The sequence below is a fragment of the Benincasa hispida genome, chromosome 12, assembly GCF_027475165.1.
Source record: "Benincasa hispida cultivar pf3 chromosome 12, pf3_genome.v1.1, whole genome shotgun sequence".
Classification (NCBI taxonomy): domain Eukaryota; kingdom Viridiplantae; phylum Streptophyta; class Magnoliopsida; order Cucurbitales; family Cucurbitaceae; genus Benincasa; species Benincasa hispida.
In genome coordinates, this window is record NC_143489.1 from 53,627,511 (window position 1) to 53,647,741 (window position 20,231).

At 37.3% G+C, this 20,231-nt stretch overlaps 1 long non-coding RNA gene across 1 annotated transcript; it reads right to left on the bottom strand.

Annotated features, from left to right (window-relative positions):
• Nucleotides 1-19,220: 19,220 nt before the first annotated feature.
• Nucleotides 19,221-20,003, bottom strand: LOC150032070 (uncharacterized). Its single transcript, XR_016525451.1, has 2 exons — nucleotides 19,791-20,003; nucleotides 19,221-19,635 (listed from the first exon to the last, which is right to left on the bottom strand). It is a non-coding gene; the product is annotated as an uncharacterized LOC150032070 (long non-coding RNA).
• Between the last annotated feature and the right edge of the window lie 228 nt (nucleotides 20,004-20,231).

Below are 20,231 nucleotides of genomic sequence, written 5' to 3' on the forward strand. Positions count from 1 at the left end.
GGGCATAATTTCAATGTTTTGTTATAGCATAAGATTAAAGCTATATATATATATGATATAATAGCCTTGAAAAAAGGTTAAATGTCAAAGAAAGCATTAAGAAAAGGCTATTATATAGTGAAGATAGCATTAAGTCAAACTATGATGTGTTAAAGATAGCTTTAATGACTAATGCTATTGAATGTTTTCATAGCTATATATGCATACTATATCTTTATATTCTACCATAGCATCTATGATAACTCTACAAAAAGGCTATAAAAGGTCTCAGATCTTTAATAATATGGGTTGTTAGGACCTTCGAAAAATGTTATAAAAAGTCTTTTACAGCCTTTATTGTTAGCTATCATAACAATTTTTCTTCTAGTGGGGAGTCTCACATTTAGGGAGCCTAAGTTTATTAGATGGAGTCTCACACTTAGCGAGAGCCTAAATGATCGTTCTCTAACTTGGATTATTCGAATGTTACTATATTGTTGTTTATTTATATATACGTACATCACTAAAATTGCTTGATTTTATATTAGTGAAAATATTTTCCATGAGCACACTATCCTTCAGATGTAGGTAACTATAACAAACTTGAGATTTCATGACATTTAAAAACTATCAAAGTAAAGGTATGCACATAAAGGATTTTTTTTTTTTTTTTTTAAATGTCATAACTGATCTTCTCGTGCAATATATAATTGTCAACAATGAATAATATTAACAATCATAAACTATCATTGTCAAATATATTATGACAGAATATTATCATTAATTAACTCAAAATTGGGTATCTACTGTAGTGTTATGCTCATTGGCGATAGTTATAAAATGTCAAAAAAGAATATAGAGTGACATTTTTTTCTTATCAATAATATATGAAATATGACATTTTATTATCAAGAATATTTGAACTATAACAACTATTTTATATCAACAATGTTCTATCACGACAGATTTTTATTGTCACAAAATTTCATATTTATGACATTATTGTATTGCCAATATAATACATGTCTTGATATTTTGTTATTTTCTTTGACCCTTATCGTTACACATATGATTTTCATCATCAATTAAACCAATTTAAATACAACATTGATTCAAACATAAATAAAAACGTTTTTACAAAGAAACAAAATACAAGAAAGCTATCAAATGTCCCCAAAGGGACAAATACAAGCAACTAATAACCAAATTGGTAAATTTATATAAAGAAACTAAATACAACAAGGTATTCCCATGAACAACTATATTACAACAAGTTTGGTCACTAACTAAACATCAATCACTTGCTTGATAGCTTCACCACTTTAGTGGATTCGTGCAAGAGCTAGTAAAAACACAACATTAAATCTTAAGTTAACACAGTGAATCAGTCTCAAACTACAATAGATAGTTCAAAATGTTCTAAGTGAAGCTTGAGCACTCAAAACTAACAAAACAATCTTAAACCTTAGTTCAAACACTCTGATTCAATCTCGAACTACAGGGAGAGAGTAAGAGTTGAATAACATACCACATTTGCACCATGAATGAAATTTTCACGATCACTAATCTTGAAAATCATATAATAAGAATACTTGTGTTGAGAAACTTAACACAAAAAGCCAAGTTTAATAAGCTCTTTAAAGAACGTGAAACGAAACAAAGAATAAGTATATAACACAGAATAAGTAGTCTTCCATATTAATATTACACTTGTAATAAATCTTGGCAACTTAAAACTTATCAAATCCAAACCCTTAGTAGAGCAAACATAAAAATATGTAAACACAAGAATAGAATTGTGGAAACAAATCAAAGACTAACATACCAACAAAATTATGCTACTAGCAAGTAGTCTTTTAGGCTTAGCCAACTTTGATTTGATAATCTACATAATTAACAGTTGCAGACATGTATAACAATTAACAAGATAGGAAAAAACTTGCACAGAATTCAATACTTATTGAAAAAATATCCAAATAGGTTTGATATCAGTCCAGCACTACAAAGAAAGAAGTGTTAAAGGTTAGAAGCTAGGTACAAAACTGATAGTAACTAGGTTATATATTCACCGTTTTGGCTCAAAATAGCCTAGGAAGCCAAGACCTCCTCCCTTTACAACTTACAAGCTTAATTCAAAATGAAATTACTATATCTATCCCTCTCCCCTACCTCATGTTTTATACTAAATCAGTCACCCAAAAATAATAGATCAATAACAGATTTCTCCCTCCTCCCATAGTGGTCCCATCCTTCATTCTCCTTTAACTACCTATATTCTCTTACCCCCCCCCCCCCCTTCTTATTCTTTTTGTTAATTCTTCTTTCATATTTTCTAAATATGGGGTGTCTATCATTACCCTCCCCCCAAAGCACCACCTTGACCTCAAGGTGAAAGTCTGGGAATTGGTTATCTATCTGTGCTCCTCCTTCCCATGTTGCATCTTCGATTGGTAGGTCTTCCGACTGGATGAGTTCTTCAAAATCATTAGATGATGATATGGTAGTGCCGATCTTCCGGACCCCCAAAACCGACACTAGTTTGAGTGGCTTCCAGAATAGCCCAATTGGTGGTGCCATTAATCTTGGCAGTAAGGTACCCACAGCTTTTCATAACTATGAAACATGTACTACAAGATGTATGCTTACATCAGGGGGTAGGTAAAGTTTGTATGCTACTGGTCCAATCCTTTGGATTATTTCAAAAGGGCCAATGTAACGTGGAGCTAATTTGGGATGTTTGTTGATAACAGGCAGAAATGCACGTTATCATAGAGCTAAGTTCTTAAACAATGCTGGTTTGCGTTGATAAAATATGTTAGATTGCGTCCAAAATGCATCAAATTCATAATATTGCGGTCGTATGCGTTCATCGCATAGAAATAGTTGATTTTTGTGTTTTTATGTAGAATATGCGTTGATGCAAGGCGAAAAGAACGATCATAAGAAATTATTGGTCGAGCGCAACATTACCGCAAGACTTTGTGGTGATTATGTTCGTAAACATTTGCTCAAGAATGATTGCCGGAACCTGGTCGGCGCAACTTGGTGGGCGCATCTGGCTGAAAGGCGTAATTAATCGCGATAGGACAGAAAGCTGATGACGGTTGAATCCGAATTAAGTTGACAGCCGCTAACGATAACAAGTACATTCAGCTTTCCGATGATAAATATTCGACACATCAGTCAGGGAATTAAAGTCATCCCATCTGAACAATCATAAGAGAGAAACCGCCTTCACCCCGAAGCTCTATAAATACCAAAGGCATCCTTCAGAAAAGGAGTTCACCATCTCATGAGTTCACAATTTCTATTCATAGTTTGGCCTTGTTCTTAGATTTTCTTTTACTTTAAGGCGGACGTAAGAGAAGAAGTGCCAACAGATCTTTCCGGTAAGCTTGGGAGAGCGTTGGAAGCTTCAAGAATAGAGAGAGGGCCGATTCCTGTGGAAGCAGGAATATCTTTTGAACCGAATAGAGATTGACAGTGTAAAAGCCTCGATCAGCAAGGAATTGCTACCAAGCTCTTTACCTTTATCTTCCATTGTTATTTTGTACTCAAACTCATTTATAAAAATGGAATTTACTTCTCTATATCTGTTCACTCTCTGTTATTTACGCATAAGTAGCTAAATCTGTTGAATGGGTTGAGAAGCATTTAGCTAGCACAACTAGGAATCTTCATTCTATGTGATTATCTTGTATTATGTATGCTTCATTCATCCATTAGAGATACTCAGAAGGGTAGTCTAAGGACAAGATCTAGGCTTGGGAAAGTCAGGTTAGATTCTAGGCTCGAGAGAGTTAGATTAGAATGCATAATCAAGAGATAGGAGTTTAGGAATAAGCACTGTTTGCTATTAACACATCGCATGCATCCTAGAGATAGGATATTATTGTGTGCGGTCACCATGCCTTTATGCATCTTGCATCATCGCATAGGACAAGAGTAGAGACTTAGGAATAAGTTCTATGGACACTTTTGAATTCAACACATGCGTCCTAGACTTAGGAGCATCGCATTTTCATTAAAAAATGACTTGTTGTGCATGGCTGTAGCATGATACCATAGTCTGACGCATTCCCAAGTAATGCTAGCTAAAGACCTTCTCAACCTGTTCATCCGCATACTCATTGCGTCTATCACAAAATCAGACTTTTCTCAAATCCGCCTCATTTGTTTATTTTTCATTACTGCAATCAACAACAAACCAACAATTAATTGAGTTATCGACTACCACAAGGTTTTCTAAAAATTACCAACGCAATATGTTTTCACAAGTCCCTGAGTTCGACCCTGGACTTACCAAGAACACAGTGGGGTTTACACTTGGATTCCACTGAGAAAACTTGAGTGCTCAATGCATTTTTCACCATCCGCATACTCATTGCGTCTATCACAAAATCAGACTTTTCTCAAATCCGCCTCATTTGTTTATTTTTCATTACTACAATCAACAACAAACCAACAATTAATTGAGTTACCGATTACCACAAGGTTTTCTAAAAATTACCAACGCAATATGTTTTCACAAGTCTCTGAGTTCGACCCTGGACTTACCAAGAACACAGTGGGGTTTACACTTGGATTCCACTGAGAAAACTTGAGTGCTCAATGCATTTTTCACCATCGCATTTCATCCACTATTCCACATCATAAAATAATGCATCAATTTTTTGGCGCCATTGCCGAGGACTTCGGAAAAATAGTGTGCTAACGGTAATTTTTTTTACTTCTTTGCAGACTCTCAATCTCTGGTGAATTACGACTTGGAGATTGAGAAAACATTTCGACGCAGACTAAGAGAAAACCACCAACAACAAAAGAGAACACCAAGAATGGCGGAACAACCGGAAGCAAGGGTCGCAAATGCGAACAATATAATGGCCAACCCCATCCTTCTGGCGAATAACCGCAATAGACCCATTCGGGATTATGCGTCACCTAACCTCTATGATTTCTCTCTAGGAATCATGAGGCCAGCGTTAGATGGATTGACGTTTGAAATGAAGCCGGTAATGTTGCAGATGATTCAGGCTGCTGGGCAGTTTGGAGGAAGGTGTGGCGAAGACCTGCACGCTCACCTCCGAAGCTTCATAGAAATTTGTAACACTTTTGTGTTCCCGAATATCTCAACCGAGGAAGTTCGACTCACTCTGTTCCCATTTTCTTTATATGATCAGGCAAGAAAATGGGCTTATTCTCTCGAACCGGAAGAGATAACTTTTTGGGAACAAGTCGTCGAAAAGTTTATGAGGAATATTTCCCACCAACTGAAAATGCTCGACGAAGGAAAATAATAACAAATTTTGAACAAGAAGATGACGAATCGCTCAACGATTCCTAGGCGAGATTCAAGCAGCTGGTAAGAGACTGTCCACATAATGGCTTACCAGACTGCCTACAAATAGAGATCTTTTACCAAGGATTGAATCCCTCTTTACAGACTGCTACCAATACGGTAGCCGTTGGTGGTCTGCTCGACAAAAAATACGAGGAGACAAAGAGTGTACTTGATCGCATTTCCAAAAATCACAAGGATTGGCGGGAAAGCGATCAAAGATTAAGAATTAAAGACAATGACGTAAATAATGGGGCCATCGCATCCCTACAGAACAAGATGACTGCGATGATGAGTTTGATTCAAGGCATTGCAATTAATAACACGGGAGCGAAGAAAGGGAAAATCAGCGCAATTGCTCAAACGACCGCAAGTTGTATCATTTACGGAGATGCTCATGCAATGGAAGAATGCCCAACAAACCGACAATCAGTATGCTTCATAAAGAACAATCCCTACTCTAATACATAAATCTCCGGGTGGAGAAACCACCCAAATTTTGCGTGGAAAAATCAACAACAAAGTTTCCAACCAGTGGCGTAGAGAGAAGGGCCACCCGGATTTTTCCCGCAAACAAACGGTCCAGCGTATAGCCAAGCTAGCAGCTCACAAACATCGCAATCTTCGCCCTTAGAGAGCTTGCTGAAGCAGTACATTGTGAAAAACGAATCAGTGCTTCAGAATCAAGCTACATCCATTAGAAATCTCGAAATTCAGCTATGAAAAATTGCGGACGAGCTGAAAAATAGACCACAAGGAGCGTTGCCGAGCTCAACTGAGCTTCCTCACAACGTTGGGGGTACCAAGAAGGAACAATGCTTAGTAGTCTCCATGCTAAGCGACAACATGACTGCGGAAGAAAAGGAGGAACCCATCGCAACCAACTTGAATGCGATGATAACCAAGGACCCGTTGACCTATAGTTCAGAAAAGCCCAAGAAAATGAACCTCGAAGTTGTGTCCACCCTTAAGCCTTCAGAACGTTAATTAGAAGAAGTCCAGCTACCACCAGCTCCACAAAGATTAAAAGAAAAACAAAGTGATAAAGAAGAGATGGCAATAGTGTCAATAACGCAAAATGCTATGATCCCACCTAAAATGGGCAACCCAAGAATCTTCACGATACCATGCTCGATCGAAGGAGCCTACAGTGGCAAAGCACTATGCGATCTTGGGGCGAGTATAAACGTAATGCTGCTATCAATATTCAAGCAATTGAATATCAGCATACTCATGCCCACGAAAGAGACTCTCCTACTTGCAGACAGATCCCTAATATATCCTGAAGGAGAGTTGAAAAATACCACAATATTAATTGATAAATTCATCTTCCCGACAGACTTCATCATTTTGGATTGTAAAGCGGACGAAGATGCGCCCATCATATTGGGACGACCATTCCTTTCGACCAGTCACGCTCAAATTGATGTACGCAAGGGGGAGATTGTATTGAACATTCATGGGAAAAAGCTCTTGATTAAGGCAGTCAAGCTCCCAGAGGACAAAAAAAGAAGGAAAATCCACTATGGACGTAAAAGACCAGCTTAGAATAAGAAATCTCAGAGTTATTAAGTGAATCAACCTCATCAGGGACGCAACTCTTTTGAATATCCTTTTTCCTGCATCAATACTTCATAAACTTCCATCATCATAGTCTTATCTATTATGGCATAGTTAGTTACTTCTAAAAAAAAATGTAATAAAAAGTGATCGTGTTGAACGATTGCGGTAAACGATTTTGTTTAAAATAAGTTAACCTTCTCACTGTTTTTCTTGCAACGATCGAGGCACAGGATTGCGGAGGTATTACACGAAGACACAACATATCTTATTCCGTCACCGCAATCCAAAGAAGATAGATCACCGCAAAGAAGGATGCATCAATACATAATGCGGGCGATAGCGCAAATTTGGGGGTTGTATTCTTCCTTCATTTTATTTCAAATTTTGCGCTATCGCATCCATTTTAGCTTTAAAAGTTTATCATCGTATCCTCTTTGATCACCGCAATTATTTAATATTGATCAATTTAGTAAGTTACCGCATGCTATCCCTTTGCCAATTATGATTTCAATAATGAACAACATGTTTCTATTTCTTTCGTATATACTAGAGTCAACTTAACTTTAAGATAATCACCTCATGAAATATTTCTAGAAGTTAGGGGTTTGCTAGCTTTCTTTCAAACTCTCTTTACGAAGCTTTCTAAGAACATCGCAGGACTTATTTCAATCTTTTGGCAATAAGGACATTTCCGCATTTTAAATTTGGGGGTGAGGTATTTATTTTCAACCTTGCTATTTAAAAAAAAAGGGAGGAAAATTTTGAGAATAACAACCTCACTGTCAATGCAATGGGGAAACCCATGTTGATAAGAGTTAAGTTGTGAAGGGCACTTACCCGTAGTTGGATGTCTGCATGACACACGTTGGGGCAAGCCAAAACGAAGGTAAATCGCCAGGATCAATGCATAAATAAATAACCATAACTCCGTTGCCAAGTAGGTATGAGCTTAGTCTGAGAAAGAGCGCATTGCTCGTGGCTGGATGTCCGCATGACACATGTGGAGGCAAGCCAAAATGAAACCAAGGCACTTGGATCAGCACAAGGTCAGAGAAAATAATAATAATAATAATTTCAAGAAATATGCAAGGATAAAAATCAATTGACACCCCGATGGAAAAGTTTTCTTTTTAAAATAAATCATGAGATGTTTCAGAATTTAGTAAGGTTCTTTTGAAGGTTAAACTTGCGGTCCCTAGGTCTTAGAAATATTTTTAAAGAAGACTTGAATAAGACTTAAGGAAATTTTGGTGTATAGGATTTGAATGAAGTATCCTTGAGAAATCTAGGAAAAGAAACTTGCGGTCGACTTACTAAAGGAGATCTTTAGCTTATGCTTGAGGACAAGCATTGTTTAAATTTGGGGGTGTGATAACAGGCATAAATGCACGTTATCATAGTGCTAAGTTCTTAAACAATGCTAGTTTGCGTTGATAAAATATATTAGATTGCGTCCAAAAAGCATCAAATTCATAATATTGTGATCGCATGCGTTCATCGCATAGAAATAGTTGATTTTTGTGCTTTTATGCAGAATATGCATTGACACAAGGTGAAAAGAGTGATCATAAGAAATCATTGGTCAAGTGCAGCATTACCGCAAGACTTTGTGGTGATTGTGTTCGCAAACATTTGCTCAAGAAGGATTGTCGCATCCTGGTCGGCGTAACTTGGTGGGCACATCTGGCTGAAAGGCGTAATTAATCGCGATGGGACAGAAAGCTGATGACGGTCGAATCTGAATTAAGCTGACAACCGCTAATGATAACAAGTACATTCAGCTTTTCGGTGATAAATATTTGGCGCATCAGTCAGGGAATTAAAGCCATCCCATTTGAGCAATCATAAGAGAGAAGCAGCCTTCACCCCGAAGCTCTATAAATACCAAAGGCATCCTTCAGAAAAGGAGTTCACCATCTCACCAGTTCACAAGTTCTATTCATAGTTTAGCCTTGTTCTTAGATTTTCTTTTACTTTAAGGCGGACGTGAGAGAAGAAGTGCCGACAGATCATTCCAGTAAGCTTGGGAGAGCACCAGAAGCTTCAAGAACAGAGAGAGGGTTGACTCCTGTGGAAGCAGGAATATCTTTTGAACCGAATAGAGATTGACAATGTAAAAACCTCAGTCAGCAAAGAATTGCTACCAGGCTCTCTATATTTATCTTCCATTGATATTTTGTACTCAAACTCATTTTTAAAAATGAAATTTACTTCTCTATATCTGTTCACTCTCTGTTATTTACGCATGAGTAGCTAAATCTGTTGAATGGGTTGAGAAGCATTTAGCTAGCACAACTAGGAATCTTCATTCTATGTGATTATCTTGTATTGTGTATGCTTCATTCGTCCATTAGAGATACTCGGGAGGTAGTCTAAGGACAGGATTTAGGCTTGGAAAAGTCAGGTTAGAATCTAGGCTCGGGAGAGTCAGATTAGAACACATAATCAAGAGATAGAAGTTTAGGAATAAGCACTGTTTGCTATTAACGCATTGCATACATCCTAGAGATAGGATATGATTGTGTACGGTCACCATGCCTTTATGCATCTTGCATCATCGCATAGGACAAGACTAGAGACTTAGGAATAAGCTCTATGGACACTTTTGCATTCAATACATGCATCCTAGACTTAGGAGTATCGCATTTGCATTGGAAAATGACTTGTTATGCATGGTTGTAGCATGATCGCATAGTCTGATGCTTTCCCAAGTAACGCAAGCTAAAGACCTTCTCAACCCATTCATTCGGATACTCAGTGCATCTATCACACAATCAGACTTTTTTCAAATCTGCCGCATTTGTTTATTTTTCATTACCGCAATCAACAACAAACCAACAATTAATTGAGTTACCAGTTACCGCAAGGTTTTCTAAAAATTACCAACGTAACCTGTTTTCACAAGTCCCTGAGTTTGACCCTGGATTTACCAGGAACTCAGTGGGGTTTACACTTGGATTCCACTGAGAAAACTTGAGTGCTCAATGAATTTTTCACCATCGCATTTCATCTACTATTCCACATCATAAAATAACGCATCACTTGTGGACTAGTAAAGAGCTTTGGCGGTATAGCTTCAGTTTGATGTATACCCAATCCGAAATTTCAAAGTTCACTTCTCATCGTTTAGAGTCTGCTAGGGCCTTCATTTGGTGTTGGGTTGCTTGTAATGTTTTCTTCAATTGTCTGAACATATCATCTCTATTCTTTAGTAACACATCTACTTCTCCAACTATCGCATTCCCCTGTTCATAATAGATTAGTGAAGGTGCTGGTCTACCATATAATATTTCATAAGGTGTCCGCTTGATGGCTGTGTGGTATGACGTGTTGTAATTGTACTCAGCCCATGCCAACCATTTATGCCATTGTGATGGTGTTTCCATGGTGAAGCATCAGAGGTATGCTTCTAATCCCCGATTGACTACTTTTGTTTGCCCATCCGTTTGAGGATGGTAAGATGTGCTTCTCTTAAGTTGAGTCCCCATTTGTTTGAACAACTCCTCCCAAAATAGGCTAGTGAATACCTTATCTCTATCTGATATTATGTTCTTCGGTACTCCATGTAGTTGTACAACTTCTTTTAAGAATAGACCAGCCACGGTTGCTGCGGTGTATGGGTGGCAGAGGGCAATGATGTCTGCATATTTAGATAGCCGATCAACCACCACCAAAATTGAGTTATAGCCCTTGGACTTTGGCAAGCCATCTACGAAGTCCATACTGATATCTTGCCAAGTGAGCTCAGGTATAGACAATGGGTGTACCAATCCAGTGGGAGACTAGTGATAAATATTTGGCTTGTTGACAGACCGAGCAGTCTCCCACGAAAGCTTTCACCCTTGCCTTCATGCCTTTCAAGAAAAATTCCCTTTTAATCATTGATACATCTTAACTACCCCATTGTGTCCTCCAATTGGATTATTGTGGAATTCTTATAGTAGTAATGGTATGGTGGGTGATTGTGGTGGCAGAGCAATGCATTGCTTATATAGTAGGAGGTCTCCTTGGAGTGTATACCCTTAGGGATGCAACTGAGTGAACAGCTTTTAGCTTCGGGTCTTGTTCGACTTGACTGGTGAATATCGCTATATTGAGTGAACTAATCATGCTGAGTATCGACATCTCCACCGTGGTAGGCAATCTAAACAAGGCATCGACTGTCGAGTTCTCTAACCCCCTCTTGTATTCGATATCGAATTCATACCTGATCAACTTGGCCACCCACTTTTGATATTCTCCCGCGATAATACGTTGTTCTAACAGAAATTTGAGGCTCTTTTGATCCGTCCACACAGTGAACTTCCTCTCCAAAAGATAGGGCCACCATTTCTGCACAGCCATGACTATGGCAATCAGTTCTCATTCATATGCGGCCTTGAGGTGATGTGTTGGTGGGAGAGCTTTGCTGAAGTAGGCTATCGGTCACCCTTCTTGCATCAATACTACCCAAACTCCTACCCATGATGCGTCTGTTTCCACTATGAAAACTTGGTTGAAATCAGGGAGCTTGAGGGTAGAGAGTTGATCCATTCTTTGCTTCAAGGTCTCGATGGCCTTCTGAGCTTCCTCGTTCCATTGTAACTTATCTTTCTTAAGCTGCTGCATTAATGGAAAAGCAATGGAGCCATAGTGAACTATGAAACGATGGTATCCAGTCAGCCCCAAAAATCCCCTTAGTTGCTTTACTGTGGTTGGGGTTAGCCATTATAGCATAGCCTCAACCTTCGAGGGGTCTGCAGCCACTTCGTCCGCTGATATTATGTGACCCAAGTAATCGATCTGATTTTCCGCAAAGGTATACTTCTTGAGATTGGCCATGAACTGATTATCCTCTAATGCTTGCAATACCAAGGACAACCTGTTCACATGATCATACAATGAAGAGCTGTAAATTAGGATATCATCGAAGAACACTAATACAAATTTTCGTAAGTATGGATGTAAGAGATCGTTCATTACTGATTGAAACATTGATGGGGTGTTCCTTAACCCGAATGGCATGACTAGAAACTTGTAGTGGCCTTCATGACTACGGAATGTCGTTTTATGGACGTCTAAAGGTGCCACACGAATTTTATGGTAACCAGATTTCAAGTCGATTTTGGAGAAGACTCGTGCTCCGGCTAATTCGTCAAGAAGTTCATCGACCATCGGGATAGGAAAATTATTTGGTACCGTGACTTGGTTCAAGGCCCTATAGTTAACACAAAATCGCCAGCTCCCATCCTTCTTTTTGACTAATAACACAGAGCTAGAGAAGAGACTTATACTCGATTGAATAATCCCGACAGTGAGCATCTCTTCAACCAATTTCTCAATCTCATCCTTCTGGAACTGTGGGTACCTATACGGCTTGACGTTATCCGGTCCTACCCCTAGCTTTAGTTCAATATGATGTTCATGGTGTCGTACTGGAGGTAACCCCTCTACTTCTTGAAAGACCGATTGATATCTCTTTAGAATTTTCCTGATTTTTGGTTGGTGTTCTTCCTCTATTTGGTCTATGTCTTCCCTTATTGTGGTCAGAAGAGAATTCAATTCGAGCAATATACCTTGGCCCTCTTCTCTGACCAGTTTCATCATCAATTTTAGAGAGATTTGGGCTTTCATCAGACTGCGATCCCCCTTCAAGTGCACCCGCCAATCTCCAATTTGAAACTTCATTTCCGATGTACTCCAATCACATTCAACTCGTCCCAATGTCATTAGCGATTGTACTCCCACACTACATCGCCGCTGCCCAGAGGTAAAGGAAAGAAGTCATTGATAATTGTGAGGTTAGGGAGATTAAGAATTACCCCTTTACAGATACCAATCGTCCTCACTGAAGTCCCTATTCCCATCATGATTCTGTAGCTTGTCGTGGGCATCTGGTAATTTCAGGGTCGATACCAACTCCCTATCAATGAAATTTTGGGATGCTCCGTTGTCGATGAGAACGACCACATCCCTGTCCCTAATAGCCCCTTTGACCTTAATTTTTCGAGGTGATTCAATTCCTGCCATTGAATTGAGAGAAAGTTCTGCCGCTTTGTGATCGATAGTCTCAACTAGCATAGACTCCAGCGTAGTGGTCGTCAGAATTTCAACTTCACCTGACTCCTCCCTTGCGTCGTTCGTCTCTTCATCCCCTTCCTCATCGTGGTACAGTGGATGCTCAATTCTTTCATTTTGCAGCAATGTCCCAGAGTATATTTCTCATCACAACGATAACACAGCCCCTTGTCCCTCCGATTTTGCATTTCACTGTCGAACAGTCGTTTGAACGCACCAGCCGTGAATGATCTCCCATTTACGTCCTTTAGTGTGACCGAGTTAGAAGAGGTACCTCCGCCATGAGTCGGATTAAGAGAAATTGTTCGGGCGGTTGACTGTGCATTTTGGTTTGGGATAGGGCCGGGTTGACCCATGGTGATATTGAGACCCGAGTTTTAAGATGCACCCGTGGATTTCGATGGGTTTAGGCCGCCTCCGCCCCATTTTTTTCTTCAGGCTTTTTCCGTATCTTCGATGATCTGGGCCATCCTTATTTTCTCCTTCATCCCAATTAGTTTAAACATTCTCATCTCAATTTGGATATCATCTTTCAGCCCACTAACAAATTTGCTTTCCAACGTTTCGTCTGAAAGATCCTTCAATGGTCTCGATAGCTGCTCGAACCTTCGCCGATATGCACGAACGCTGCCGTCCTACTTTAGAGTAAGGAATTGGGCTCTCCGATGTTCTTCTTTGACCAAAAGGAAGCGTAACATGAGCTGCTTCTTAAACTTTGCATAGGTATTCATCAGCGTTCTCTCCTTTTCCCATTGATGCCATTCCAACGCTTCTCCTTCTAAACATTATATCGCTGCTTCGATTTTATCCTTCTCTGATAAGCGATTGACCACGAAATATCTTTCTACTCTGTGAAACAAACCCATCGGATTTTCCCCTATCTCCTCTTTGAATACCGAAATTTCCAGTTTTTGTAATCTCATATCGAATAACAGTACTTCTCTTCTCTCCCCGGCATCCTCCTTCACCGGTTGTTTCTCTCTATCTGTCACCGTCTTCTCCGATGACCCTGATTCACCTTCCTTGAGTATCTTCGATTTCTTCGACCATACCTCCAATGCACGAATCATTTTCTATTCCAAAGTCTCCCCCAAGGCTTCGATCTTCTCTGTCGTAATGCTCTTTATGACTTGTTGCATCTCCCCAAACTGCTGATCTATCCTATTTTCCATTCCTACTTGTAGTAAAGTGAGTTGCTCTTCCACAACTAATAATCTTGCCTCCATCTTCTTCACCATACCCTTCCCAAGAGCGAACGACTCTGATACCAAATTGATAGTAACTCGATTATATATTCACTTTTTTGGCTCAAAATAGCCTAGGAAGTCGAGACCTCCTCCTTTTACAGCTTACAAACTTAATTCAAAATGAAATTTCTATATCTATCCCTCTCCCCTACCTCATGTTTTATACTAAATCAGTCACCCAAAAATAACAGATCAATAACAGATTTCTCTCTCCTCCTATAGTGGTCCCATCCTTCATTTTCCTCTAACCACCTATATTCTCTTCCTCATTTATATTTGTACCCCCTTCCTATTCTTTTTGTTAATTATTCTTTCATATTTTCTAAATATGGGGGTCTATCAAAAACTTAATAAATATTCTAGAGACAAACACTAGTACTAAAAAGATTCGCTAAATTCAGTTACAAGCAAATATAATCAAACTTACAAAATGTTGAAGTTTAATTACTTAGCAAAAATAAGCGAAGTCTAACTTGGGTATCATAGAGTTGGAATTTAGGATTGTAACATCTCACTCATTATAGATCATAACATAATAGTAGACTATAAATGGTACCAGAAAGACATAATACTAAACAACAAATATTTTAGCATTCCTATGAGTTTAGTATTCCCTTAAAAGAACATGCTAGTAAGTCATAATCTAGATGGATTCTAGAAAATGTTTGTTTAGTTTTAATTTTTCAAAGCCACAACATGAGGCCAAGACAACATCCAAACTTAAATATTTATTGAACTCAAACATGGATAAAACCAAGATATGGTCAACGGACGAGTATATAGCATTAAATATCATTTTCAGCTTTGATATTTTAGACTTAAATATTTATTAAACCCAAAGATGGGTAAAACCAATAGATGATCAACAGATAAAAAAGTTCCTGTGTCATAAAGCCAACTTTGACTATGAAAACCACCAATAATGCTCCTAAAAAGTAGTCAAGTCACACTTTGTCTATGAAAACCGGGTAAGAGATTCTTAAAAAGTGTTAAAATGACACTTTCAATCTTGAAACAAATAAAAAATGCCTATGTCTCACTTTTACCCTCAAAACCACCTAAAATGTAGCTTAGTTAAACTTTTGTTAGGAATGTCCTAAAACTCACAGTTCATAAATCATGGAAACATATTCTATTTATCAATAAAAGTATTGTTGAAGCTTTTATTCAATAAAAGTGTTATTGAAATTTCATTATGTAATAAAAATCCAATAAACAAATCCATGGTTATAGTATGAATACTGTAACTTTATGTAGAGATATAAAAGAGGATCAAATTATAGTTTATAGCCAAAGAGTCTATAACTATATGGATGAGATTGGGTGCATTGATGTGATCCTGAAATCGTTCGTGTGGAGACATGCAAGTGGAGTATCCTATGTAAAAGATTTTTGCATAAGATCGAACCACGAAATAGTCACTTTTTTCTTTATAACAACCGCTTACTGTTAAAATTGACTATTTTAATTCGATGACCTAGGGTAGCTCGATCTTAATCCTGAGCTAACTATGAACTTGTGTTTATTTGGGATTATCTTTTGATTTTCATAGATGAGAGTAGTTAAACAGCACTGCTCAACAAGCCTCCTATTTTGGGGATAAGACCGGATAGATAGCTGGGGACATAGTCCTGCAAGATGAAATTCCCTCCGACCCGTTTTAGGGTTGGCAAATAGGTTGTTCCCTTAGCAGATAGTATTTACAGGAGTAAAATGATAATTTTTACCTAGCTGTAAATATGAACGACCTGTAAATGATTGACTTATTGATTACGGTTAAATCAAGTGGACAGAAATATATCTATAATAGGAATGTGCAACCATCGAACTATAATGGTATGTCTTGATGGTTAACGAATATTGATTGACTCGAGTTAACGAGTTTAACCGATTGATCGTAAATCGTTGGAGCTCATGATCTGTAGGTTCATAAGGTCCGTCTATTATCTCGTAAAATTATAACGACCAGATCCTTACATATTATGGTCCGACCGCTACGACATGCATGCTTAGACTTTTCTATTATGACATGAGTTTTAGTAAAAATCTCAAAAGAACATATTTAAGATTTTATTAATTAGGTAGAAAACTATATAAAAAGTTTATTTTACAAAACACCGGGATCCATAAAATACTAGCATAGTGATATAAAAATGCATATGCCTATAATAGTGAGTTTGATGGTTGGCTATTTGAGCGACGTCTAGTTCTGCCACCTACGCGGTGTCCTTCCCTACAAAGTCTATAAAAATAGGATGAGTATATAATATACCCAGTAAGTAGTTCTCACCTAGGGTAGTGACCAAATGCACAATCACATGCACATGTCCTGAAAACATATGATTGGGATCGAAAACATATAACAACATGTGGTGGTCGGTTATGCTTCTAATGTAAATTTCTCTGCCCTGATAGGAAAATGAGGACTTAGGCGGAAACTAACCCATCTAATGATTAGCGGGTCATGCAGTCAGTAGGGCCAGAGTCGCATCCAACATCAACCATTAACATAAACATAAGATTGGACTAAAGGGGTGCAACCATATATACCCTGTTAGTCCCTAGCATAAACTTGACATAGAATTGGGTCTAGAGGGGTGCAACCATACATGCCCTACTAGCCCTAGAGTAATCTTGACATAGAATTAGGTCTAGAGGGGTGCAACATACATGCCCTGCTAGCCCTAGAAGCATAACCTTTATCTAATTAAAATTTAATCTTATGAACAAACATAATGCATGGGGTCCCTTGTCGATAAATGTATTTTAAACATGTAATGCAACATAATAATAATATAATTATGCAACATATTAAAGGTACACTACCAGAAACACCGGTGAGATAATTACTTACCTTGACTGCGATCCTAATTATTCCTTATTATTTCTTATGGTTTGATCAGTAGAGCTTTCCCTCTTAAACTAGAAGGAAATTTGGGCAGCACCTCACCCGAGCTTTATCTCTTCTAACCTCATAGAACTTCCTCACTCACACTTACTCTTTCATACGATTCTTTGTTACTGAGATTTGTTTGAGAATGGGTTAAATCTTCCGGCAAAGGGTCTTATTTATAGTGGTTTTCAGCTCTTCTCAGTGTGACAACTCATCCTACAAATGGCTTCTTTAAAATTACTTAGGTTTAAGAATTTCTCTTAATAAGACACTTAATTTTGGCTAACGTTTGTCTTTACATCTTCAACCTTTGTTTGTATTCAATTTTAGGGTTCTCCATGTATAATCTATAAGATTGTGGCCAAATTCAACCCATAATCCACACTTCTGTCCAAATCTCACTCTCTTTGTTCTCAGAATCTCGCTCTCTCCAGCTTTCTTGCTGGTTTGGCTCTCGTGACTCTCGCTTTCGCTGGTCTCTCTCTCACTCTCGCTCTCGCTCCCGCTCTCTCCCACTGTCTCGCTAAGAATCTCGCTCTCTTTACTCTCGCTCTATCCAATTTTCTCTCTAATCTCGCTAGTTTTCACACGTGGTTGCCTTCACTGCTTGTGGATTCCACTTCCCCTTTTTAACTCTTTCAAATTTTAAGAGTATATGAGCAATTAATTCACTTCCAATTCTTCCAATGAGCAGTGCCCAAACAAAAGTTATCTACTGTCCTTTGTCTCCTGAATTAGCTAGCGTCTAACTTCTAATTAATCCTCCAGATTCTGCCCCCTTATTCATTATTTTTGGATAGTTAATAAATTTCTTATTTTTTTCCAATTCTAAATTTCCACCCGACTTTCCTATTAAGTTTATATATTTTTCATTCTTAATTATATATTTTATTTGTTTTTCCTGCTTTCTAAATTAGGGTTAGGGTATTACATTTATCACCCATTTAAATAAAATTTTGTTCTGCTTAACATTTGACATTTAATTTCCTGTAGTGTATGCGTACAAATTTGGGTTGTTACAAAAACATTACACCTTGGATTAGAAAATTGAGCGAATTTTAAGTGTTCAAAATTCAAAATTAGAATTTTGAATTTGAAATGTTCAAATTCAATTTAGGTTTAGATAATTATATTCTATATAATTAGACGTTTGAATTTATTGAAATTAAACATAATTGGAGAGTTAAAATATTTAAATATTGATTTAAATATTGATTACATGAATAGAATTCATGTTTGAATTAAGTATATTATTAATTGAATATTTGATATTAAATTATTATTTTTAATTAATTAAATATGTTTAACTAATTAATTAATCATTTTTAATTTATGAAAATTCAATTTTAGAATTGAATTTTAATTTTAATTTTAAAGTAAAATTAATTAGATTTAAAATTATATAAATTAAAATTTGTTTTAAGTGGAAAAGTTCAACTTTGAAGTTGGTAATGGAATTTTCCATTTTTTGACACCTTGTCCACTCACTTAGTGCTAATTGAGATGTCAATTGGCTCAATGTATGAGTGCTTGCATGTTTAAGTTTGTTAAATACTTCGTAAATCAGATTTATGAGCGACATGCAATTGAAAATTAGTGAGAAATTCTTAAAGTTTCCTTTTACTCTCAAATCTGTCTCAAACCCTTTCAACAACAACTTAATTGAGAGTTTCCATCACTCAATCCAAGGTTGAGAATAGTAGAGAAAACTCTCTTGATAGTCTACTAGAGTTTTGGAGATCAATTTCTTGGAGATCAACAAGGATTTGAAGAGTTTCTACAAATGTATTTGTAAAATTGTTTTATGAATGTTTTTAACCACAAATTATGTGTAATTAAAATGTTTATTGATTCTATTTGCTTCCTGTTTGTGTATGTTTTTCTTATCAACTTTGTCAATGAGAACAAAGATAGCCAAGTCAACTTGCATCTCTTTATTTCAAAAACATTAATGTTCGAGGATAGGCTGCAAGAACACAAACTACATAAATTATTTGTTGTCCTAAATTAGACCAAAATGCCAGACAGTGGGTTGCCATAGTAAGTAACAAAATTTGAAGAAGAAATCTCAAAGCTGGCATATAATCTTGGGAAAGAATGATGCTCGGTAAAGTTGTATTGAATATCATAATTCAACGCAAAATATACCAAACACAAATAGTAAAATAAAATTATGGTAACAACACTTATAGCCCAGTACATCGACAAAATAATACATACTTCATCAACATTTTCATCCTTGCATAAAATTGTGGTATCATATTTGTCGATGAAATGACAAAAAGATCTCTCATTCTATCTTCAAAGCAACAATGAATACCACAATAATGTACATTTTCTAAACAGAGGCAGTGGACACAGCAGAAAAATGAACAAACATAGTGAGCATCTTTTGCGCAATTTAATCCGAAACTAAACAAGGGATATTCCAGTACATACGACATAAAACTACTAATTATCATTCACTTTCCTTTAATGCATGGTTATCTACAAGGATCAATTTGCTAAACCATTCCTTTCAGATCGTTTCCGTCTACTTCTCCGTTGATCATGCAAGCCTGCAAGAAGAAAATTTACAAAATGAGAAACATGAGAGCAGATTTTCCAACATTCTACCAGTTCTTTAAAATTGAAAATATAAAAAGAGAGTCCAACGCTCAAAACGGAAATCAAAAGAAGACATTAAGAACCAAAATCGAAGAAGACGACCGACCTGAACACGATTATAATGTAGAAGAAGACTTCAACGCTGATGAAGGAAACCGAAGAAGATGTCGAGGAGCGAAATAGAAGAAGACTTCTGCGCTAAAAGCACCAACATAAAGACCACCGATGTTGGAGATGGCACTGAAGACATCGAATGGAAGATGTCGAAGACCGCAGGATGCCCAAAACGATCGTAGACGACGCTAAACTTGTTCGGCTTAAGTTAGGGTTTTTTTTAATTAAATTTAATAAACAAACTTTAGTTTATTTTTGTTGGGCTTGATGGGCTTGAAAACTATTGCTGATTGAAACAAAATTATTTTGGGCTTTAGTAGAAAGCCTGGCCCGATACAATATCAATACCACTAATGGAATTTGAGCTTAAACAAAACCGTGCTAAAAGCACAATCCTCGTGATGATTAATCTTCATCCTACACTTTGATGGCC